The following is a 23,907-nucleotide window of genomic DNA, read 5'->3' as shown; positions in this document are numbered from 1 at the left end:
GCAGGTCTCAAGTTAGATCTCAATTTTTTTTCTTCTCCTTAAATACATCTTTATTGATTTCAGAGAGAGGAAGGGAGAGGGAGAGAGAGAGATAGAAACATCAATGACGAGAGTCACTGATTGGCTACCTCCTGCCTGCCCCCAATTAGGGATCGAGCCTGCAACCCGGGCATGTGCCCTGACCGGGAATTGAACCTTGATCTCCGGGATCCTAGGTCAACCGCTGAGCCACGCCCGGCCGGGCTTTTTTCTTCTTTTTTGAGTCTATTCAGTCAGTTTCTTTTTTTATCCCAATTTTTCTGGAGGTGGTGGTATTAATAGATTATGCTAAGTAAAATAAACCAGTCAGAGAAAGACAAGTATCATGGATCTCACTCATATGTGGAGTCTAAGGAACAAAATAAACTGATGAACAAAATAGATCCAGAGACAGAGAAGCATGGAACAGGCTGAGGAATCTCAGAGGGAAGGCGGGGGTGGGGGAGTGGGTGGGTGGGGAGAGATTAACCTAAGAACTTATATGCATATAACCCAGGGACACAGACAACAGTGTGGAGAAGGCCTGGGGGTTGGGTGGGGGCAGAGGGTGGATGCCCCATGGAGGGGATCAGTGGTGGAAAAAGGGGTACATCTGTAATATTTTCAACAATAAAGAGAAATAAAAATAAGAAAGAAAAAAAAAGAAAAATATTGGATAATGGGTGGGCCAGGAGCTCCTTCCTGGTGACTAATGGTCTCACAGACCTTCATCTGAAGGGTACAGTTGGATGATGGGAATGGGTGAACCCCAGCTGGAGGAAGGCTCCCTTGCAGACGTCCCCGAGAGTTCAGGGGTCTCCAATCCCAGTTCTGATGACATCCAGGGAATACACTCCCACAAAGAGATGCCTTCAGCCGCACGATGGGGACTCCTGTAATTGGTTACGCTTGGCATACAAGGTCTCACCACAAGTTGGCAGAGGCCAGTCACACACAGAGAAAGACGTGTCTGTGGGCATGACCCTCTCCGAAGCCATGGTCTCAAAGTGGGTGGTGGCGACTGAGGGTGGAGGAACTGTGAGAGCTCTGGAGTCACCAGGGGGGAGCCTGGAAAGGGGCTGAGGTTTGGTTTGTATTAACACCCGGCTCCAGCAACCTCGGCTACTCTGCTAAACCTCAGAAGGGTGAATTATAAGGCTGGACATGTTACAAGAAAAGACCTCCTGGGGACGGAGCTTTCCATTCCTGGCCTGGACGGGTGGACCCTGAGCGTTACGTCCTGACTCTCCTGTGTGCTGTCCTAATTTCTGGTCCACAGTGTGCCAGGATGACAGGAAAAAATTACAAAAGGACGTTCTTTATTAATGCTCCGAGAATCAGCCACTTTTTTTTTTTTTTACAGCCTTTTACTAAAGTTGAAAATTTTTATTAAAAACGGTCAGTTATTGGCGTTGTGTGCATTTTGTTTTCTTTAATCCCAATAACCTCACTCCCCTCCTGCTGTCATTTCTGCAGGGGGAGAGAGAGCAGCTCGTGCACAAAAGGCAGGTGAGTCTGTGTGGTGTCTGTACATACACACGTGTACTGTGCACACCAACCTGTGACCCGTGCACTCAGGACAGTCCCAGCTCAGCGGAGGAGCAGGGAGACTCAGCTCAGAGCGAGCTCCAGTCCCCACCACATCGTCTGTCCTCTGCAGACACACTGACACAAAGCTTAACTTTCCCTTCCTTTCTCCTTCTCACTTCTTCCACCTCTTGCCCTCCTGGGTCTTCCTCTTTCCTGTTTTTCCCCCATTTCAGGCTGATGGTAGATCCTGGAAGAGTAAATGACTGATTGACTAGTTCATTGATTCCCTGTTTACCAGTGAGTGGATTTTCAAAATAATCTGTGGGTGAAACAGAATGCGTATGTGTATGTGTGTGCACGCACATAAGAGTGTGAGTGCTTGTGAGAGCAATGTTAGTGGCAAGCAAAATACACTATTCGAAACGAAACAAAACCTGAACAGCCCTGACCGAGGACAGCTGTGCCTTCTGAGGGTGCTCGTGAACTTCACCTGCGGAGGCGGGTGGGGAAGCTCGGTCTGCTTAGGCATCTGAGCGTGGGAGACAGCAAATGCGTCTTTGTTTCCTAGGGCACCGCTGCTGAGTTTGGGGACAGGCTAACCTGGGCTCCCCTTTGAAGCAGGGCGTGGAGGGCTGTCTTATTTTGCTTAAGAAACAAATGAACATGTGCAGGAAGACACGGCAGCTGGCCACGGGAAGAAGGGAGTAAGGCACGGGACAGGGGGCTGAGGCCCAAGAGGAATCTCCTGATGTGGGACTGCCGATGGGATTCTAACGTAGGGACCTGCTCAGTGGTTCCTGGCATGTCTTGCAAGGAGACGACCTTGTTTCTTGTTTAACTTTCAAACTCCCCTATGCACTGAGGGTGCAGAACTGACTAAGGTGAGCGGCATCTGGGAAAAGGCAAGGCAAAGGGGGAGGCGTTTTCACGTCCTATACTGGGCAGGGGAAAGAGAACACTCAGGTGAGACTTAAATAAAGTTCAGCAAGAGCAGGAACCCGGAGAAAGAAGTGACTACTAGAAGCACCAGCTCCTTTAGAAAACCTGCCGATCTGAGGAGGGAGGTCCCCGCCTCTTGTAAGACAGAGGATGGAGAAAACGTACGCAGATATTCATCAAAAAGGTGTCCTCACAAAGCTGAAGGACCCGGTACGGCGGAATTTTCCTGCATGAGCCGATAGGATATGGGGGTGAGCTGAGCTTTCCACACGGTCCTGACTAGTTGAAAAGGACCCCAAAACATATGGAAAATATGGAGAATAGGGTATAAGTAATAAAAATAAAAATAAAATAAATAAAATAAATTGGGAATGCCAGTTTCTGGTAATGATTTGTTTTCACAGTAACTGAGAACTCCCTTACCCCTGCGATTAATCACACATTTACGGTGCGGGTAAGCCGGGAGAATTACAGGGCTCCTTGGGACTTGCGTTATTAGCGCAGCTGCTTTTCATTGATGAGACCTGAGTTCAAGTCTCGACCAACGTTACAAATGAAAATGTCATTCTGAAAGTTAATTAGCTCCATGCAATAAATACTGGCTACTTGATTGATGTACCCAAAAAAATCACTACCCAGAAAAAAAAAATTATATATATGACCCGTTAGGAGAGTCAAGCCAGTCAAAAAGTCAGACATTATTTAAACAATTTGCTTTTCTTAATAGTCCAACCACCTGCAGGTAAATAGAACTTATTAAAAGAAGGTGGAGTTTGTAGTAGTCAGAGCATGTGAAAGAATGTCTGAATGTATTAGCTGTAGACTTTTAGAACTAGAAAAAAATCTTTAAAGCCATCTAATCTAATCCTTGATTTTTTTTTTTTTTTTAAATAGAAGAGGGAATAGAAACTTGGGAAGTTAAGTTAAATGACCAGCTTAAGTCACACAGTTTAACTAGCAGGGGAGGCGGGGTTGGATTCCAGGTGTCCTGCCCGTTACCCACGTTCTCTGGGTCACTCCCATGGGTGCTGAGCTCGGTTCTGCCCTCCTGGCTTCTAGGGCTTCACCTCTCCCCAAGGCCCATCCACTCAGCTTCTGTGCTTCAGAAGATTCTGTCTTTTTCTTTTAAGAAAACGCAAAACTTACTTTCTTCACACTTTTTTATTTTAAATGAAAATGGTTCCATCAGAGCAGTGAGCTCTGCTCACCTGGGGAGAGGACAATCAGTAACACACACAACTGTGACGCCTTTACAGGAGATGTCCAAAAATTACATGCAGGGTAAATGTAGCCAAAGTCAGAGAAGTGGGAGGCATTCCGTTTAGTAAGGGAGCAGACAGCTACCCCGCCTACCCCAGTGTTATGTAAAGAAATCTGTCTGGGCCAGTGAGATGGAAGTAAGTTATGGGGAGGTCCCAGATCTCTTTGCTTATGAGGTTCCAATCTAAGATTGAAATTATTTCATCTTGAAATAATGCCTCTTATGTGGCTTTTCATTTGGTGGCAAGGTGACCACTAAAGGCAATTCTAATGAGAACTCAGGGAGGAAAGGGGAGAGCTGTGGAGGAAGCCTCTTGTCTTGGAAAGTACATATATCACCATGAGCAGAATGATGTAGAAATGCGAACGTTACAGGCCACTTTAGAGAGAGAGGGAGGGAGAAGGAGAGAGAGAGAAACATCAATGACGAGGGAGAGAAACATCCATCGGCTGCCTCCCGCATGCCCCTTACTAGGGATCGAGCCTGCAACCTGGGTATGTGCCCTGGATGGGAATCCAACTGGTGCCCTCTTGGTTCATGAGTTGGTGCTCAACCACTGTGCCACACTGGCCGGGCACTATTCTCTTTTAAATTCACTCTCCATTCACAAACCACACTCTCATTCCTCCTCCAGCCGGCCCCTCCAATTTATTTCCCTATAGGTCATATCCCACTATAGTAAACTTAAGGAGATTTCTCAAATTTTGTATCTGTAATTAACGTCAATTCTTTCAATGATCATATTTAAAATTCTTTTTTTAAAAGTGGTTTCAGATCCAACGAATATTTACTGAGAACTAATTATCTTCCAGGTTTTGTGTTAGACACTTTCAGTCATAATGTCTAATTCAAGTTATTGGACAACTCAATTTTTGTGGGAAGTGTTCGCTTTAACTGGGGAATTGTTTTCCCTTCTGGAGCATAATTGCCTCCCTCGAATCCTGTAGGTTGCAGATGACACATGACAGAGGGATTTTTTCTTTAATTCTTGAGGTGTTACAACAATATTCCTTTGAAAAATGCACTAGGTCCTTTCTAGGGCAGTTATGACCAGTGGGCAATCCCCAAAGCTCATACCCTGAAAGAACTAAGGCTATGCTTACAAGGCACTAGGCTGGGGACTCCTAGTGCTTGAAACTGTGTATTTCTACCCTATAAATACTGTCTAATACCAGGCGGATTGTCTAGGTCACTTGTCTCTCTCATTCCAATTCTTGATCAAAACACATTTCCTGAGCAATTTCTTTCTGCTCAGTTTACCCCCGTAGCGTTACATACCACTCGGCTCACTAACTTAGAAGCTGTCCTGCTCAGTCTTAAATGCACATTATGTCTCTGTGGTCCTCTCCACGCCGGGTGCCGCTGCATTCGCCCAGGCCAGCATCACCCTGCCACTGTACTTGCCCCCACACTGCTTTAATTCCTGCAGTCTTGTTCTTTTCCCTGCGCCCCTTAGATTATTCTCTACGTTGCCTGAAGCATCCTTCCTCAGTACAGGCCTGAGCATGCGGCTCCTGCTTAAAATCCTTCAATTACACTCAACTGCATTCCTAACACCATCCCAACTCGTTAGCAACAACAGTCGCTGTAAGTCCTTTCTGGAATAAGGCGGGCTGTGGATGCAAACACGACGCATGCTTGCACGAACTCCTTCGCAGGGCACGCATGGAGGACCTCCTGTAGCCTGGCCTCGGTCCTCTCACCCTTCATCTCTCACCCTTGACACTCTCCAAGCACCCTGGTCTGCCCCGTGCCTATGAACACACATCCTACTGTTCCCTGTGTGCAATTCATGCTCCTCTACATCTGCCTAACCCCTCCTCTTTCAAGCCTCAGCCCAGAAGTAACCTTCGCCGGGAGCCTTCCCTGGGTGGGACTGGGGCCCTCTTCTAAACTCTTCCAGCATTCTGAGCACTTCCCAATCAAGCAGCTCTCCCCTGTTGTTGGTTTAGCTGTCAACCTCCAGACTTCGAGTTTGCTCAGAGAGGGAACCAGCATCGCATCTGGCATTTGGTAGGCACCTCTATCCAGACAGACTGCTGTCTTACTGACTTGCTTTGGTCCATGCAGCATCATTTTTCTCGCTCTGAGGCTCCTCTACAATAAACCACACGTTCTACATCATAGGCTCCGAAATGAAACTGGGGAGACAGTCTGGCCCAACCCAGACTCCCAACATGAACTCTTTCTCTAACATTTGGAGGTCACCCAGCATCCGTCTGACACCCTGGCCTAGAGCTACCGCACCTTACCGTCCCCAAAAGGACTGGGGGGACTTCTCATTGACTTGATCATTTTCTGGCAGTGCTTTGGGGGAGGGCCATCTCTGGCTGTTGTTCCCCTAGAAGTACTGACCATAGACCTTCCTCTGTGTTGGGTAATTTACATAATTGTGAAATAGGTAAAATATGTCCTGGGCAATTGCTTATTTCCCCTTTCAGTTTTCTCGATGTGCTTCTCCTCTCACGATCCTCAGTGCCTTGACAGGCTCCGATTTCGTTATTCCCACCTGGCTTCCTCCCACTTGGTGGGTGCATGGAGTTTCTATTATACCTTCTTATGTACAAACCTTTCAGACCTGTTGCCTTGGAGACATTTACAACAGGAAAATTCCTAGTAAGTGGTTGATAACTAACGGTTTAATTCTCTGTCCACATGCTCTTTGTATGTTAGATTTTTCCACTTCAACCCAACAACAACAAGACTTGCGCTGATAAAATTTAAGACGTCGGATATGGACATGGGGGGACCTTATAGGTGGTGGGACAACGGTTATTCTTCCTGGCACCTTTGCTAGACATACCCTCTGGTTCCCGTCTATTCTACTAATGCATTGATTTATGACACAGCACTGATTTGTTTGTGACAGAGCAGAAACAAGCTCGGGCCTGACTTAAACTCCTGGCCACGTGCAAGGGATCTAATCTGATGGGGGAAGCAGGACAAAAAAGTGTTTTTTGGGGGTAGGGCCACTCCTCCGGCAGTTGGGTGGATGCTGAATGCTTCCTGGTTGTCAGAGGACCCTCCCAGCATCCAGCTCAAAGACCCACTGACTTATGGGGAGAAAAGGAGCCATATACAATCAAGAGGCTAATAGAGAACTCCTAGGAGTTTATGCATTTTAGAAATCTGTTGATCCAGAGAATAAACCTCATCCTCAGGACAGTTTCTAAATTTTGCATTCATCAGATGTTTCACAGCCTTCCCCTCCGTGCTCAAGGAGCCTTCGCAGCAGCTAGCTGTGATGTGATTTTCCACACTGATATGAACTCTGGCAGGGCTCCCCCTCCATTTCTTTAGGCTGCCAAGACCCCGAGGGCTCAGCTCCATCCTATTGTACTCCTTCCCTGGAATGACTGAGGGAGAGGCTTCGCAGAATCATCTGGCTGGCTTGGGACAGCAAGACTCATTCCTGGGCCTTTGTTTCAGCTTGAAATCGACCACAAATTAATTGGGTTGATGGAGATAATGAAGATAGTCACTTGGATTAGGTGCCTTTCCTCTGAAAAATGTCTTGAAGTTGCCAGATCCAAGCTTGGGGTATTGAAATGTTAATGATCCATGGCCTTTAAAAAAAAAAAAAAAATCTTTCCTTTGGATGGAATTCATTGCTGGATAAAATGTTTAGAGTGATTAGCATTCACGCTGCAGTCTCGGCTGCTCCTCTCAATAACAGTACGTCATTTAGCCTAACATACAGGGGTGGGCAAAGGAAGGTTTACAGTTGTAATACAAATAAATAATACAATAATGAATAAATAATAATGCAAGAATAAACTCCCTGTATGTCTCAAGTATGTCAATGCCAAACTTCCTGTAGACTCCTGCTGTTATAATGACAATGATTTTTGGTCTCTAAAATGATTTTGCAGCAGAGAGAAAAATACCCTGGGGTGACTCCTAGATCTGCAATTAGAGAAGACTGAACTTTGAGCAGAAACAAATGGTTTCAGCAAACAGGAGTGAGTTGCAATCAGAGTCTGTTAGGAAAGGAGACAGATAAACAGAGCAGGGTAATCAGAGCCCTTTGGCCTTCTCTGCTGGTGGTTAAGAGTCTTTAGAATTCCTGGGTTTGTGCTAACAAATTATGCCCTTGTCTCTTCTACTAAGGAGGACCTATGGTATTTCTTTTATATATATATATGGTTTTTAAATTATTATTTCAGAGAAAGGAAGGGAGAGGGAGAGAGAGAGAAACATCAATGATGAGAGAGTCACTGATCAGCTGCCTCCTGCACGCTCCCTACTGGGGATTGAGCCTGAAACCAGGCATGTGCTCCAACTGGGAATCGAACCATGATCTCCTAGTTCATAGGTGGCGATGCTCAACCACTGAGCCATGCCAGCTGGGTACCAATGGTGTTTCTTTCTCAGACGCAGATTTACTGTGTTTCTCGCCTGAACCTCTTTTTTGACACACACGCTTCATTTCTGATCCTAATTTGGATACTTCTGATCACGAACTGGTTGCCTGGTCCTCACTCCTCATTGGTCCCTGAGATTTAGGTGTCAGCTTAAGAATGTGTCCTACACAACTTTGCTAACTCCCACCACAGTAGCACAGGAGAGGACCCCAGTCTTCCTCTTCCGACAGGCAAGTGCTCTTTAACTGCACACCAAAGCTTTTCTGCTCTCCTTCAGCGTTCAAATCACTCTTGGTTGGAGAAGAGTATTAACGTGAACATTTAAAATAACCATTGTTGAGTTATATAGAAGTACAGTAAAGCACACCTTTTTCCCCCAAAAAACGTTTTAAAATTTCTTTTATAAAATATGTTTGTTTTTAAATGGATCAGGGGGTGAAATTGTTAATTGTTTGCAATTAAACATTTTTTAAAAAATTGTTTGAGCTAAGCAGGGTAGATCAGGGTTACCTAAAGGCAAGATGTCTGACGAGTTCTGATAAATTTCTACATTTGTGTAAACACTATATATATATCATTTTCATCTACCCCAGAAAGCTTCCTTATGCCCCATCCCAGCCAACCCTGCTCCAGGCAATTGCTAGTCTGATTTCTAGCTTACAGGTTAGTTTTTCTTAGACTAGAATGTCACATAAATAGACTCATACAGGACATGCTCCTTTGTGTCTTTTTTCCCTTAGTGTAGCGCATCCCATTCTGCCACATATCTTTCCATCTTTCCCACTTTCTGACGGCCCTACCAATGCCGTATTCAGCAACTGGAGAGTCGATAGGGACCAGATGTCTGATCATGAAAAACAGTTTTTAAAATTCAATTATGATAAGACAGTAACTACACTAAGCGATTTATCATATTTAATACTCACAAAAACCCTGAGATGTAAGAATGACTCTGGGACCTTGAACCACTTACTGAATTGTTTTAAGTCTCAGCTTTCTCCTCAGTAGAATGAAATACTGAACAGATGAGGAGGGTGTGGGCCCAGACCATCCAACTGCAGGACGGGGCTGCCTGTTTGCGGTTTAGGAAGAACTCTCCCAAACTGCCTAAACGTGGAGCGTGTGTTTGAATATGCGTGGCACAGCCTGTATTCATGTCTTTAAAAACTCTACTCACATAGCAGTAAAATACTTTCAAAGAAAGTTTGAGGTTAAATAAAAAAGGCAGGAAAAGATAATAAAATGGACTAGAAATTTCTTTGAAAGTTAGATAGGGAGAAATGGGTGATGATCTTGGTCAGTGACTCAACAGGTGATAGGGAGAGGGAAACTGTGTGCCCATCGATGAGGACAGGCATTAAAAATAAGCTGATTGGTGCTAATAAAACATAGTCACTTTCAGGTGCTTGGCACCAGGTTAGGCACTGGGAAGGCAGGAGCGCAGTGTGAGGTGCAAAAAACTAAACCATGGCTCCCAGCCTTCCGTCACTGTACTCCTCCCCCTACCCCAGCAGCAGCTGGGGGGTACTTTCTGGAGAACAGCAAGCAGAACTGGGTTTGCTGTACATGGGGAACACGGGACTAGGGACAGTCGTGGACCTCTAACTTCCAGGCACCAATCAGCTAAGACTTTAGGTCCCTGGAGCTCTGCTCCCTACATCTCTGCCCTCCGGTGGACTCTGCCCTGCAAGCTCCAGCTGCAGTTACCTGGGTTCCCAGACAACCATTTGTCTCCTCAACTTAAGGAGACTGCTAAGCTCCACCTGGGTTCCCCAAATTCACTCTGGAAAGTAAGCTGGGTAAATTGTAGGGCTCCCCTTGTTGTTTCCTTTCACTTGGGGTTCACTCTCCTTTGCTGACTGCTGTTCAATGTCCTCAGAACCATTGTTTTTGGGTATTTTTGTTTTGTTTTGATTTTTGGTCCCAATTTAAAAAATCTGTTTCAGGTGGGAGGGTCCCTTTTCCTCCACCTTGGCCAGAAGCAGAACTCACACATGTAGAAGTCTGATAAAATTAACATTTGCTAAAAAAAACCATGCTCTCCTCTGGAGTATTGGTAATTTTAAGATTTATAATACTGGGTGACCATAATAAGTGCTCAGCAATAATGGAATTGTTTCTTATACATTCTTTTAGGACTTGAGTACTTCATATAAGTTTCCAAATGAAGTTATTCAATAAATTTGACTGAGGTTAAAAAAAATAAAAATCACGGTCTCAGTCACGGTTAGGAAGTTCCAGTCTGCTCGTGTCTGCGGGAGCTATGATGCCAAAGCCTCCATGATGTTCACAGAAGAGAACCAACTTGCGGCCCTCCCAGTAATTTTAGCTGGAACGCAGTCTCCTTTCTCTTATGTAGGTTTCCGAGGGAACTATCGTCCCACTTAAAGAAGATACTGTCACGTTTAGTGTAAGGAGATGGTTTGGTGCTTTAGACCAGTCACTGAACCTTCTGTATCCTTGGTTCCTTCCTCTACAGAATGGAGACAATTCCATCTCCTTCGCTCGGCCATGGTGAGCATTAACTAAGATATTTATAAGAAAACCTGTACAGCCCGGCCTGTGTGCTCAGTGGTTGAGCGTCAACCTATGAACCAGGAGGTTGCTGTTTCGATGCCAAGTCAGGGCACATGCCTCGGTGGTGGGCTCCATCCCCAGCAGGGGGCGTGCAGGAGGCAGCTGATCCATGTTTCTCTCTCCCTGCCTCTCTCCGAAATCAATAAAAAACGTTATTTTTTTAAAAAAGAAAGAAAAGTAGCACAGAGCCTGATTCATAATAACTTTCAGAAAATATCAGTTAGTTTATTCTTATGCACATCCATAAAGGCACAGAAGCCACAGGCCTATTCCATTCTCTTGCAAACCTACTGGCTCTTTACTCTGTGGACATATCTTAAATTATTTCCTTGTGAATACAGCTGGCTCCTGAAGCATATGACGTTTCAGCGCTCCGTGTCCTCCTAGCAACCAGGCACAGAGCCTGGCGCAGCACGAGGGCAGGCCTGCGGTGAGCAGATCTGCCCGGCTGCCCTGCCCGTCTGTCCGAGCGTCTCAGCTCCACCCAGCTCAGGGGTGCGGAAGCCGAGTGCTTCCTGCGTTGCTGGAGACGCACATCCATCCATCCATCCACCGCAGGGCAGGAGATCGGCTGCTGTAGCAGCTAATGACAGAGAAGGGCTGTGCGTGCCGTGTGGAAAGTTCCGGAGCGAGCTCTGCCGTAGTGCAAAGCTGAAAAACATCCCTGTGCTATCTGTCACATCGTTTATGCTCACTTCTCCTGGCCGGGCCTCAGCACACTGCATAAATCCACAGCTGCAGAAATCGAAATCTCATATAAAATTGAAAGATTTATTTTGAGGTATTGAAAGGTTTATGGCCGAAAAAAGTTGAAATTTGCCGAATCGGCATTTGGAAGACTCTCCTGTATGCCTTGCCCGCTTGGCTCTCCGAATTCCCGTCTCCACAAGGAGACCAGGGAGCCCGGGGGAAACAGTGACGTGGGTGGAATTGTGCAGACTTTACCTACTCGTGGCCTTTGCGGCTTCATATTTCAACCTAAGTAGCCCGTGAAAGCTGTCACTATAATGCTAAGACCCATACGCAAGAAAAATAAAACAATAGTTCCATTCTGCTCCCGGCCTGATTGCATTTGGGACTCCAGGAACTTCCGTCGGTTTTCAGGACGTGCTTTAGCGCGGTGCTAAGTTTTCAATGCCCACTTCCCTGCATCTTTACTGCTTCGGTGGGAATCAGATGGGAGCTCGCTTGGGGCTTTAGCTATTGCCCAGAATACAAATCGGAGCTATTACTCCTGTATGGCACCCAGAATTCAGTGTTCCATCCTCTGGATTCTGCAGATCCTCCCTAGGACCTCCTGAATCTCTGGCTTACGGTCTAGTGCATTTCTTGAGCTCAGAGAGGTAGCTCTTCAAATCTTAGAATGATTGCAGATGGACTGAGTAGCTAAATTAAAAAAAAAACACAAAAAGCTATATGTATATGCAAGATGTTATTCAGACAGATTTAGAAGGCAGTGTGGCTCACTGGTAGGACTAATAAGCAAAAACCAAAAGCCTTCAGATCTGTTACTGTATCATTGACTATACAAATGATATCAATGATACATTGGCTGTATTATCACACTGTATCATTAACTACCATCTTGGGGGGGGGGGTGGAATTACCAGCCTTAATCATTTCACCTACAATGGGTGAAATATCCTAGCTGCAAATTCATAGTGACACATGCCCTATCTATCCTCCGGGGATTGGTAAAAAAATCAGTGAGATAATAATACATATAGCCCTGAAAGCTGTAGACTTAAAAAGTACCAGGCACAAGGACTAACTGCAACAGTGCAATTGGCTGGCTGTTGCTTTTGTTCTTATTGCTACCTGCCTCTCCCCAAATCATCAGCTGTCCCCTCTTCCTTTCTCCAGCCCCCTCTAATCCAGGAGATAAGGAAGTGTCAGGTGAAGGCCCCTGGAGTCCCTGTAGCTAGTACTGTCTTTATTAGTACTATTTTTTTAATTGTCACTAGAGGATATTTTTTCCATTAATTTTTAGAGAGTGGAAGGGGGGGGGGAGAGAGAGGGAGAGAGAGAGAAAGAGAGAGAGAGAAACATCAATGTGAGAGCGACACATCCATTGGCTGCCTCCCACAGGCCCCTGACCAGGGCTGGGGATCAAACCTGCCCTTGACCAAGAATGGAACCCAAGCCCCTTCACTGCACAGACTGACTCTAACCATTGAGCCACGCTGGCCAGGGCTAGTACTATCTGTCTTAGGTTTCTGCTGCTGTTCCAGCGGGTCTCGGGGTCCCATATTTGCAGAAATAATTTCAGAGGCGTGTTTGTGTTGGAGCAGCCCTGACCCCCGAGTGTACTAGTAGCAGGATGTGACACATGAAAAACACCTTTAATCTGCAAATGAAGTCTAAAACTGGCCCCTGGCTGCCACTCTGGTGGTCTCTTCTGGGAATGGGCTCACTTTTTAGCTGAAATACAACTATCTGGGCTCCTCTGCAGGGTAAGCGGACGTTGAACTGTATGGACCCTAAAAAGTCTGGGGGTCACACATATTGCTTCGCAGGCCTGCACGTCTGAACTCTGCAAGGGCTTCATGTGTCTGAAATCTCCCTCATCCTGAGAGAACTCTTTAGCTCTCTCTGCCCAATGCCAGTTCCAACAGCTGTAACTGTTTCATTTTTAATTTGCTCCTTGCAGCCTTGTCTCTGCTTAATCCATTAAGACAACTTTGAATGTTCCCGGCTCATATATTTATAAAGGGGGGGAGAAATGAAGGGGAAAGACTTTGAAAAATGGTATCTAAATTGTAGCCAAATGTACTCAGAACTCTCCTAGGTTAAATTGCAAATAATTTTCTTTCAAACATCACAAACACTCTCTCTAACTTAACTCAACAAATTGGACCGAGGGGTTTCATTGCTCTAGGAAACATGAGTCAGTCTCCTTTTCTCTCTGTCTGTCCCTTTCTCTCCCTCTCCCCTCCTCCCTTTCTTTCTAGAAATGTTATTCTGGTTGTGTTCTAGCCAAATTGCATAATCCCTGTGTTTCCTTCCTGGGGCTTCCACAAAAAAATTCGCCTTTTTGTCGAGCCATCTTGGAGACCAGTCCTATTCTGAGTGCTGGGAGAAAGGAGGATTGGGGACTGAGGGACGGCTGCTTTAAATCAATCAGTTGACACTAATCTAATGTCTAATTAGCTCTGGGTGGGCGTGGGCTTTGATTATAGGAAGTGCCTCGGGCAGTGACTGGCATTTGAAGGGCTGCTCCACACATATCAATCATGCTTTGACAAGGAGATCTGGAAAAAAGAAAAAACACCCCAAAACAAGGGGTGTGTGTGGGGGGGCGGGTTTCTCTCCATCATCCCTTGATTGTGTTTCCAGTGGTCCAAATCAATGCTTTGAAACTAGTCTGCTTGCTCTCAGCAATGAGCGCCTGACCACAGAGATAGACAGCTTTCTAAAGCCAACTAAAACTGCCAGTTGTGTCAAGTACAAAAAAAAAACAAAAACAAAACTAAGTGCAGAAGCTGTACTTTTCAATATTCAGCTAAACCCTAAAAAGGAACAATTCATGATTATGGAATTGTTCCTGTTTATCATTCCCGTGAAATGATGGATGATTGAACAAAAGAGGCAAACATCTTTCATTAAAATAAGAAATTGCTTTGACTGAAAATGGCATGCCAGTCATTATTTTCTGATTGTCTTATTTTTTGTTCTGCGTATACAGTTACTCTTTTTGAGGGATAGAGGGTTTAACAATGTTCCTAGCAGTGGCGTTGGCATATTTAAATGCTGCTGTTGCTGCTGTTGCTATTTCTAGTAGAACAGCAGAGGCTGGACTCTCTTCTAGGTGACCTGCAGTCACAGGATGGCGATCAGACTGGAATTAGTAAGGCAGTTTGGATGCCTTCCAGTTTTTAAACAGAGGAAAACACATTTAACTAAAGGGTTAATTTTACTCTCATTCTTCCTGGTCATGAGACTGAAAGAGGTGTTTTGAAATACTATTTTTTATTTCAACTCTCTTTGGTTTGCTTCTCCTGTGTGCTCTTATTTTTCTAATGACTCCAAGCTGTTGAATCGGTCAGACACAAGGAAGTGGGGTGATGGCCAAAGGGATACTTGGAGAGATTCACGGGCAAAGCCTGGTGTGGAGTACACTCTGAGCCTCCACAGATGAACTGTTAGGCTTGAGTACTGGCCATGCTCCTTACCAGCTGCGTGACCTTGGGCAAGATACTTAACCTTGGTGAACCTCACCTGCAAAATGGAAATCACTCTAGTGCCCACTTCACAGGGTGATTATGAAAATCGAATAATATGATGCATGGGGAGTGTTTAGCACATAGTAAGCACTCGATAAAACGTTAACTGTTAATGTTGGTGCAGTTAAGTATTTTCCCAACAACCCTGACCTGAGTTTGGGAATCCACCAAAGGTATGTCTTTCTTAGGAGGCAGGGACTTGAAAAGGAAAGTCTCCTAAAATTTAATGTGAGGATCAGGCACAATTCTTTTTTTTTCTTTTTTTTTATGTTTTATTGATTTCAGAGAGAGGAAGGGACAGGGAGGGAGGTAGGGAGGGAGGGAGAAACATCAATGATGAGAGAGAGTCATCAATCAGCTGCCTCCTGCATGCCCCCCACTGAGGATCAAGCCAGCAACTGGGGCACCTGCCTTGACCGAGAATCGAACCGTGACCTCCTGGATCCTAGGTCAACGCTCAACCGCTGAGCCACACTGGCCAGGCCAGGCCAGGCACAGTTCTTATACCACTGTCTGATACATAGGCATTGTGGGCATACAGAGGGCATTACTGAACGTAAAATAAAACACTGAAGATCACTGATCCACTTTGATTTGGGATAGTCTTTTCTTAATAATTTTCATAAGGATAAAACTTCGTATCATACTCCATGAAGAAATTCTGGTCTGGTCTGACTTCATTAGAAAATTCACATTGGAATGTTAACTGGAAGACTCCCACCCTTGCTAACTTCAAGGACATGCCCCCCGCCCTCTCTTAACTTCTCTCGCTGACACAGGACAGAGGGAGGGGAATGGTGACGTTTGGACTGTATACAAGGCACCAGCTCACTCTTTCACCCTCTAGAATTTGATGCTTTTAAGTTCTGTCAAAAATTGAAATAAACATAAAATGTAAATGATTACATTGTAAACGTTAATCCTGCTCTATTTGTCAATGTGATGAATTTTAGAAATTTTTGTAATGTTGTGAAACAGCGTTTGTTTTTTCAAAAACAGAGGAAATAAGACTACCATGAAAGCGATCAGTTTTGGTTCCTTTCCTCAAAGCCTCTTGTTAGTGGGCACGTGCTCACCAGCGCACTGGCACTCGGGGCAGGCAACTGTCCGAAGCATAAACTCAGGTTGTGCACTTCCAGACCCCTCACCGGATGACTACAGAGGCTGTGTGACTCCAAAACAATTTTGAAAAGAGCAGTGGGAGGTAAGACATGTGAGCTGTAATGCTACTGCCCTGCTCTCAGGTACTTCCAGTAATGTAAAGTCGGACAGGAGCTCGCCAGTAAGAGGTTCTGGCTTTTCTCTACTTCGAGTCGCAGGAGAGTAAATATAACGCGTAACAAGCATGTGATGTGCTAAACAGTAATAATAGATAGTATGTGGTAAATATTTTCATGGTTTAAGGCTGTATATCCCAGATTTCACACATTAACTGATTTCATAAATCTCTTAATGATTTCTTTCATTATAATGAAAGCGAGATAGGAAATGAAGAATTAAATGGATTCGTGTCACACTTATAAAAATCGAACATAACTGTCTCAGTCAGAATGTTGCTCTTTTGTTTTCAGTGTTGTCTTTAAAACAAATCAAAATTCCTCTTTTGCCCCCCAAAAGTGCCCAAAATAGAAAAGAGGGAAAGAACAACACCTGCCTTCCAAAAGTCCGTACCGCCCTTTGCTTTGATGAACTGTGGTATGAAAATCCTAGTTAAGACCAAGATGACACTACAGGAGGCAGTGTGGGGTGTGGGGGGCACTCACATTGCTCGATTCAGGTGCTCTGGTGCATCGAGGGCGAAACACGTCTCCGCTACTGTGGGAACTGGCTGTTAAGCTGTGGTGGGAGAGACTTTGTCTAGACCGTAGAAAACACTTTCTCCGTGAGGGTTATGTGTCATGGGAAAGCGCTCTTACAACAGGGGCTGTCGAGCTTCCTGCTTTGGGAATTGCATAATAAGAGCCAGGTTGGTGTCATGTCACACAGGACCTGCCCGGAGGTAGGGGGATGGATAAAATGACCTTTCCTGCCTCCTCCAAGGGCTATGGCTGGTCCTTAATGAAAACCTGGTACCAGGGACTCGTTTGGTATGGAACAATGCTTTCAAGGCCAAAGTTTAATTTCATAACAGCAATCGGATACTGCAGATAGATGGACTGCACTCTTGGAGATGGATTAAATGACTTGGTCTTTGGAGCTCATCCCAAGGGGCGCTTTTAGGAATATTCTCCGGGAACTGCATCCTGTGCTGGCAAAGGCATTACTTGATGATTTAATGGGTCTTTTCCATTTCCAGGTCTGATGATGTATTATTACCACCATTGAGCGGTTACGGTCTAAGACTTTAGTATCCGTACGGTAATGGACACCCACTAAACAGTTGGGCCGTCGGACTGCGGAACTGCTGAGCAGTTGCTCAAGACAGTAGCCGCTGCTGCGCTCCTTTCCCTTTGCACCGGGGTGTGCTCTCCGTGGCCGTCATTAAGATTTGTGCATAGAGTTATTCGACGTCAGTCTGCATGCCAAGGAGGCTGCTGCGAAAGTTTATTGGTAGTGCAGCCTATTATCCTGGAAGTTGAAAGTCCCAGTGCCTTTGATCTCAAGTCTATTTACTTTCACAAGGGTAACAGATAGGGTGTACTTGGGGATACCAAATATGAACCGTTTTGAATTAGGGAGAGAGGGGGTGTGCGCACGAGCATGTAGCTGACTCACAGCAGTAGCGCTGCATGAAACATCCACATAAATGCTTGTGTTGCCTTTCACGGATCCTCACCTGCTGCAGATCTGGAAAGAGCTAGGATCGCTACACTTACTACTGAAATAAGCCACTGGGCAAGGCCTGGGGAAGGAAAGAGATACAAGGAAGTTTTCTGGCCTCCTTTGTGTGTGTGTTCATGTCGAACGACTGGCTACTTTGACTTCTTTTCTGCTGCTACTGAAACAGAATAAGGTTTCGCACAATGGGGACTGGGAGGAGGGGGTGCGGCAGGCAGCCCCCGCGACAGGTGCAGGGAGCATGGCCGCCACTTTCCCACACGTATCAGGCAGTCACAGGGGGCCCTGCGCGCTCTGAATGTGCAGTGACGGTGCGGATCAAGTGTCTGCCAATTAGAAGCTGGACGCAAAAGAGCAACAAGGAAGTGGGTGCAGGGGGTGAGGAGGGGTGCAGTGCAGTGAGTGGGGCTGCTGGTACCCCTGCACCTTTGTTCTTCTCTCCAAAGCCTGGATGTGAAATCCTATCTGTGTTATTTTGCTCCCAGTGATCATGCTCCACTGAGGTTCTGAGATGGTATCTGGGTGATGAGCACAGAGAGTGGGCCCTTTGTTCCTCCCTTCACCTGTGCCGAGGGGCCTTGGTAAGCGTCTTCAGGTGGGACTGGAGAGTTCCTCGGGAAGGCAGACTCTCCGCGGAGCCCGAAGTGGGGCTCCCACAGGCAGTCTTCCCTCCTGTGCCAACACCTCCGCCCTCTAGCTCATATATCATTCATATTTAATGGACTGATAGTGCCTGTCATATCCTTAAGCCTGACCTGAAATTGTGATCCTCACTTGGAATAATTTGAGATCAGACAAGTAGAAGACATGTTTGTGGTTAAGGAATTATTTTCAGGGGCGTCAAAGTGTTTCCATATGAGGCTAATGCCATTTTCGCAAGGATCAAATGCAGGAGGCACAACAAATATTATTTTGTTTCCTTTGGTCCATTAAAAAAAAAAAAAAAAAGATTTGATTGTGGAGAGAGGCACTTATAGGGAGATTTTTTTCTAAGACAAGTAAAACATAAGCAAGTATTTTTCTTGCTAAGCAAGTATTTTTCTTTTGCTATTTTTTGGGTCTTCTTTCTCAGACTTGATGTTTGTGGGGACATCTCTCAGTGATCCATGTTTTAATTCACTTTCATTTTCTGCATCATGGGTGGTGGCGAGAGGAATATTCCCAGAATTCCCTCTCCAAACGTACTTCTGATCCCTGTAACATCTCTCTTCCTCTGGCAGCATTTAACTCTCTCTCTCCACGTGTCCAGAGCTTTCTAACCCTTGGTACCTGCTCCTCTCTATGTGGAGTCCTTTTCCTTTGCATGATCTGGGCACTCCCTATCTTCTAAGACTGAGACCCCACATCCCTCCTGGTCATGCCAAGCCTTCCCCCAGCCTCCCAGGCATAATAGAAGTGCCTCCTCTCTGTGGCCCCGCCGCTGTCTTTGTGCTCATGGGATGCCCTAATGGGCGGTAATTATTTGTGAATATGGCTGTCTCCTCTCTGGCCAATGAGTCCGTCTGGAGCAGGAGACTTCTCTCCGTCTTTAGCTCCATCACTGTCTGATGGGGTGCTCCATAAATGCTGATTGATGAGGCCAGGGATGAATGGGGCTTTTAGAGGTTGGGGGAGCCTAACTAAAGGATGGGATTCTCGATCCCTTTTAATGATTTGCCACGGATGAGCCTCAGAGCCCAGAGGGATGAAGGCAGTTCTCCACATCAGGAATTCTCTGGTGAGAAATCCTCTGAGACTTTATTTCTTAGTAATAATAAACATATTATATTATATGTAAAATTGATGTCAGATTTATGGTCAGACTTCTTTATATGTGTTTGGTCACATAGAAATGATGATGATGTTGATGATGATATAACGACAATATCAATAGCTAACACCTATTGAGTGTTGAACAGATGCCAGACACTAAGTCAAGTAGCTTTCAATGTCTAATCTTTTCTCCTGCTAATGAGAACGCTATGAGTTATGTAGTATCATCCCTTTGTTATTGGGGGGGGGGGTGGAACTGAGGAAGAGGGTGATTGAGTGACTTACTCAGGATCTCACTACTAGTGAGTGGTAAAGTCTGGATGTGACCCAGGGAGCAAGGTTCCAGAGCTTCGTACAGACATGTGAGCAGAAAACAAGGGCGCTGAGAGATGGTCAAGGCTGCTAAAGCTGTCTGAGCACCCATAGGGCTTCGGCCTGTGATTTCTGGTGTTACTAGAACTTGAAGGGCACTGCATGCTTCCTACTTTCACATTACCTGCAAATGTCCCCTGACCTCTCGAAAGCTCGGTGTTGAGTATACACCCCAGACCCATCTGACTCTCTAGATGGGGTGAAGAGGGCCAGCTGGGACTCTGCTCGTGTCACTAGACTCAGAAGAAACCTGTGGGATCAAGTGGTTTTCTAGAAAAGTTGGCCAAAAACCACATTCACCCCAAATTGCTGTCTGAATGAAACACATGGGTTTTCTTTGTGTTTTGAATAATTCCAGTGGTGGCCTCAAGCTTCTATTTCCTTGTGTCTGTGTGGAGTCAACCAAAATAGTTTTATACAAACAAGAAAAAGTATGAAAGCGCACGCACACCTTGTGACTGCTCTGCCTGGTGGAAATACGCTCGGGACACAGGCACAGCAACAAACAGCTGTGGCTCTAGAACCCATCGGCGTGTAAAATGCTAAGGGCACTGCTTATTCCTGGGGGTCTCTGTCTTCTATTTTGTTGCTTCCCAGGGTTTGTATTTGCTCATTAGCTAGTATTTCAGGCACTGCCTTTCCCTTCTCCAATCAGAAAGCTTCAGTTAAATTCTTCAAAGATATTTTTCATTGTAGCTGATGCTTACATGTGACAAATTCTAATAAGGGGGGGATAACATTGGTTTTAGGGGGATAATGCTATATTATTTTTGTGGTTGACAATTGGGAAATTCCTAATGTATTTATTAAATATTTGTTTTTGAAATTATGAAAATGTTGAATCTAAAGGTAAATCTCTTTCTTATAAACATCATCAGAACTCATTCTAAGATGGAAATTAGTGGTTTCTGTGTGTCGATTTTAGTTTTCTGTGGCACAATGTATATAAACTATAATAAACATTTTAGATTATTTTTATTTACCAGCTATTTTTTTTTCAGATGACACAGGATATGAGAAAAGAATTACCAACTGCACTAAGATGTTTGATCTAAGATACTTCTCTCCTTTAATTCATATTAATCTACCTGGAATTAAAAAGGCTCATGGTAATGAGACAGGGTTTGATTATGACTGGTGGAGCATAATTATGGTGTTATTAGAAAATGTTTGTATGGAAAAGCATCCTCAATAATTTCACAAGCACAGGGGAAGAAAAGTACGGAAAAGGTTTCTATGGAATGAAGTTAATCTTTATCTGACAAAGCTCGAGATATGTCCCTGGTTAAATCTAAATTCTTCCAAAACCCTTTGCTGATGTCAATCTATACTGGGTAACATGAATAGTTTTACTTAGATATTTTGAATACTCAAAATATTTAAAAAATATATATATATATATATGCTGAGATTTCAGTAAGTTACAGGGGTTCAACAATGTTGGTATGCTGAGTCCACTTAAAATGACAGATCTTAACATTAGAAGACACTATGGATGTTTTTAAATTTTTTGAGTAGATGCCCAGAGGACAAACAAAGACTCACAGACACAGACAACAGCATGGTGGTTAACATCATAGAAAAGGAGCCAAGGCCAGTCGAGTGAAAGGGCAATTCCACAACTGCTCCTCCATTTACTCATAGAGCTGGGGCTTACCATCTTGGCTACTTGAAACTGGAGGCCTAGATTCTGCTGTTTGCGTGTCATTATAAAAAGAGAAATATTCTATAAATACTGTGCTTTGTGGAGGTCATAACTACTGCCACCATACCTTTCTAAACAATTCAATGTTTTGTGTGCCGATGAGCACATTGGTGACTACTGACAGCGACGTGTCTTCAATCCTGGTGTGGGGGCTGTGCTGCGGTCCACACACTATGGCTGCCTGTGTTTATTTCTCACATTGAGTGTGGGATCAAATGGTGACAACTGTATTGAACCAACTAATGATTCAGGTAGGGAACCAAACCTTTTCCTTTGAGATCTAGGCCTCACTGACCTGACCTTGTTGCTCAGTCAGTCTCCCTTGCACCATCCAGCATCCCCAAACCGTTTCTTGCGGTGTGCAAGGACTGCGGCGAACACCACCGTCTCCACACCGCACCCGTGAAACACGGCTCTGAGCAGTTTCCTACGGGGAGTAAACTGTCATTTTCACCACATTAAATTTTATAAGTTTCAAGCAAATGGAAAATGGATTTTATTATTCTCTCTCTCTCTCTTTCTCGCTCTTTTAGCCACGAATGTTTTATGACTGCAAAAACAGAATCTGTGGTTTCAACAGCTCAAGCTTGATGCAGAAGGCTATGGAACCTCTTATGTAACCTGATGGCCTGAATAATTATCAAAATATTTTGCTTTCCACCCTTTCTAAGCTTTAGGAGCAGAAAAAAAAAATAGTGTATGCAACCTTTTGACCACAAAATAATAATGATGAGAAAGCCCCTTTTACCAGGTCTGCTCCGGCACCTACACTAAAGATGCTGTCACTGGGGGAGGCTGGTGCTTAGATGGCTGGGGCCTGTGTCCAGCTCTTATCAGGAATAGTCTTTGGTGAAGGAGGAAACAGAGTCTATGAGAAGAAGAGCCAGGGTTAAGAGAAAAGAAAGAAACGTGGAATGGAGACCACTTAGGAGAGATCCAAAGCCGTAAGGTATTTCTCCCTTCTGAATTCAGAAATCATGTTATGTTGATTTAAAAAAATTGTAGGGTACAAAGTGTGTGTGTGTGTTTATGTGCTTTTCTTTTGGTTTACACAAAACATTGTTTTCCAGCATCTACTGAGAACATGATGTCCTCTTAGCTCACTCAGCATGGTGTCGCCTCAGACATGTCTTAAGTAGAGGTGGGCCTCACTTTATGAAATCTGGGATCTAGAACATATGCTGGTGAGTCAAATACTAATGAATTCTATTACACATGATATATAATATGAAATGTTATAAATATTTTCTTTTTTAATGTTAGGAGTTTTACAGCTCCGTTTATTCAAAATTGGTTTCAAACGAACATTGCAGTAACGTTTCTTCATAGTCAAACATCCACATACACCAACGTATACATGAACTATAAGGAGTCCTGCTTAATGCAAATACCACCTCCCTTTCCCTATCACACAAAATGAAAGAAAAAAAAAGATATCCCTTTTTTTCAGTATCAATTGGGATTATTTCCCCCTTAGTCACATTCATAATAAATGCCTTTATTAGCATAGTATACTCTTTAGGAAAAGAATAAGAATCTAGTTTATTTTACTTCTAACAAGAAAATATAAACTTAGTTGCCACCAATTTTCCCAGCACGTTACCTAATGTATCAAGTGTGTGAGAAGTGTAAAAGCCATTTGCGGACACTCTTGTTGCATTTATCAGTAGAATGTAAAGAGAAGAGGGACACTGTCCATCCTGAGACTTTGGCCATGGTCTGCTACATGCCACCATACCGGTATACAGGAGAAACTCAATAAATGTTTGCTGAATGACTGAATTGACCCACCAAGCTCTACTAATAAATGGCATACAAGTAGCAGGCACTGGCTCACTGCTCTGACTCAGAGACTGAGAGGCAGCAATGAAGGACCTGCCTCTGAATCTGCCAGATATCATGGGAATGCTGGGGTAGAAATGGCACTGGACTTTAGCTCAAAATATCTTATTACAAGTTATTCGAACTCAAAGTCTGTTTCCAGTTGAGGTGTGTGCCTACTTCACTGAGTGACCTCTTAGAACAGGTTGTATAAGGGACAGCTAACTAAGATCCAGACTATAAATATGCAATATTATTCTAGAGCTCATATAAATCCACTCAATTTGACTTAGTTATACTCCCAAAGGGGTCTAATGGAAGAGCATAAATATGTTAGAACTATCGCTACCAATGATTTTAGCTGACCATCACCAAGACCTTGCAAAAGTGTCTCAGTAGGGTTTGAAGGGACATGCTTGGGCTTTTGAGTCTGACAGATGTGGCAGCTTCATTAACTTATATTATTTTATGAGCTCTCTAAGCATGAGCGAGTTAATTACTATCTGCATGCTTCAAATTCCCACCTATAAAGTGATGAGAGTAACTCTCTTTTGGGATTTAGGAACA

Source organism: Miniopterus natalensis, chromosome 17 (genome assembly GCF_054644295.1).
Source record: "Miniopterus natalensis isolate mMinNat1 chromosome 17, mMinNat1.hap1, whole genome shotgun sequence".
Taxonomy (NCBI): Eukaryota; Metazoa; Chordata; class Mammalia; order Chiroptera; family Miniopteridae; genus Miniopterus; species Miniopterus natalensis.
This window is presented reverse-complemented; position numbering follows the sequence as displayed.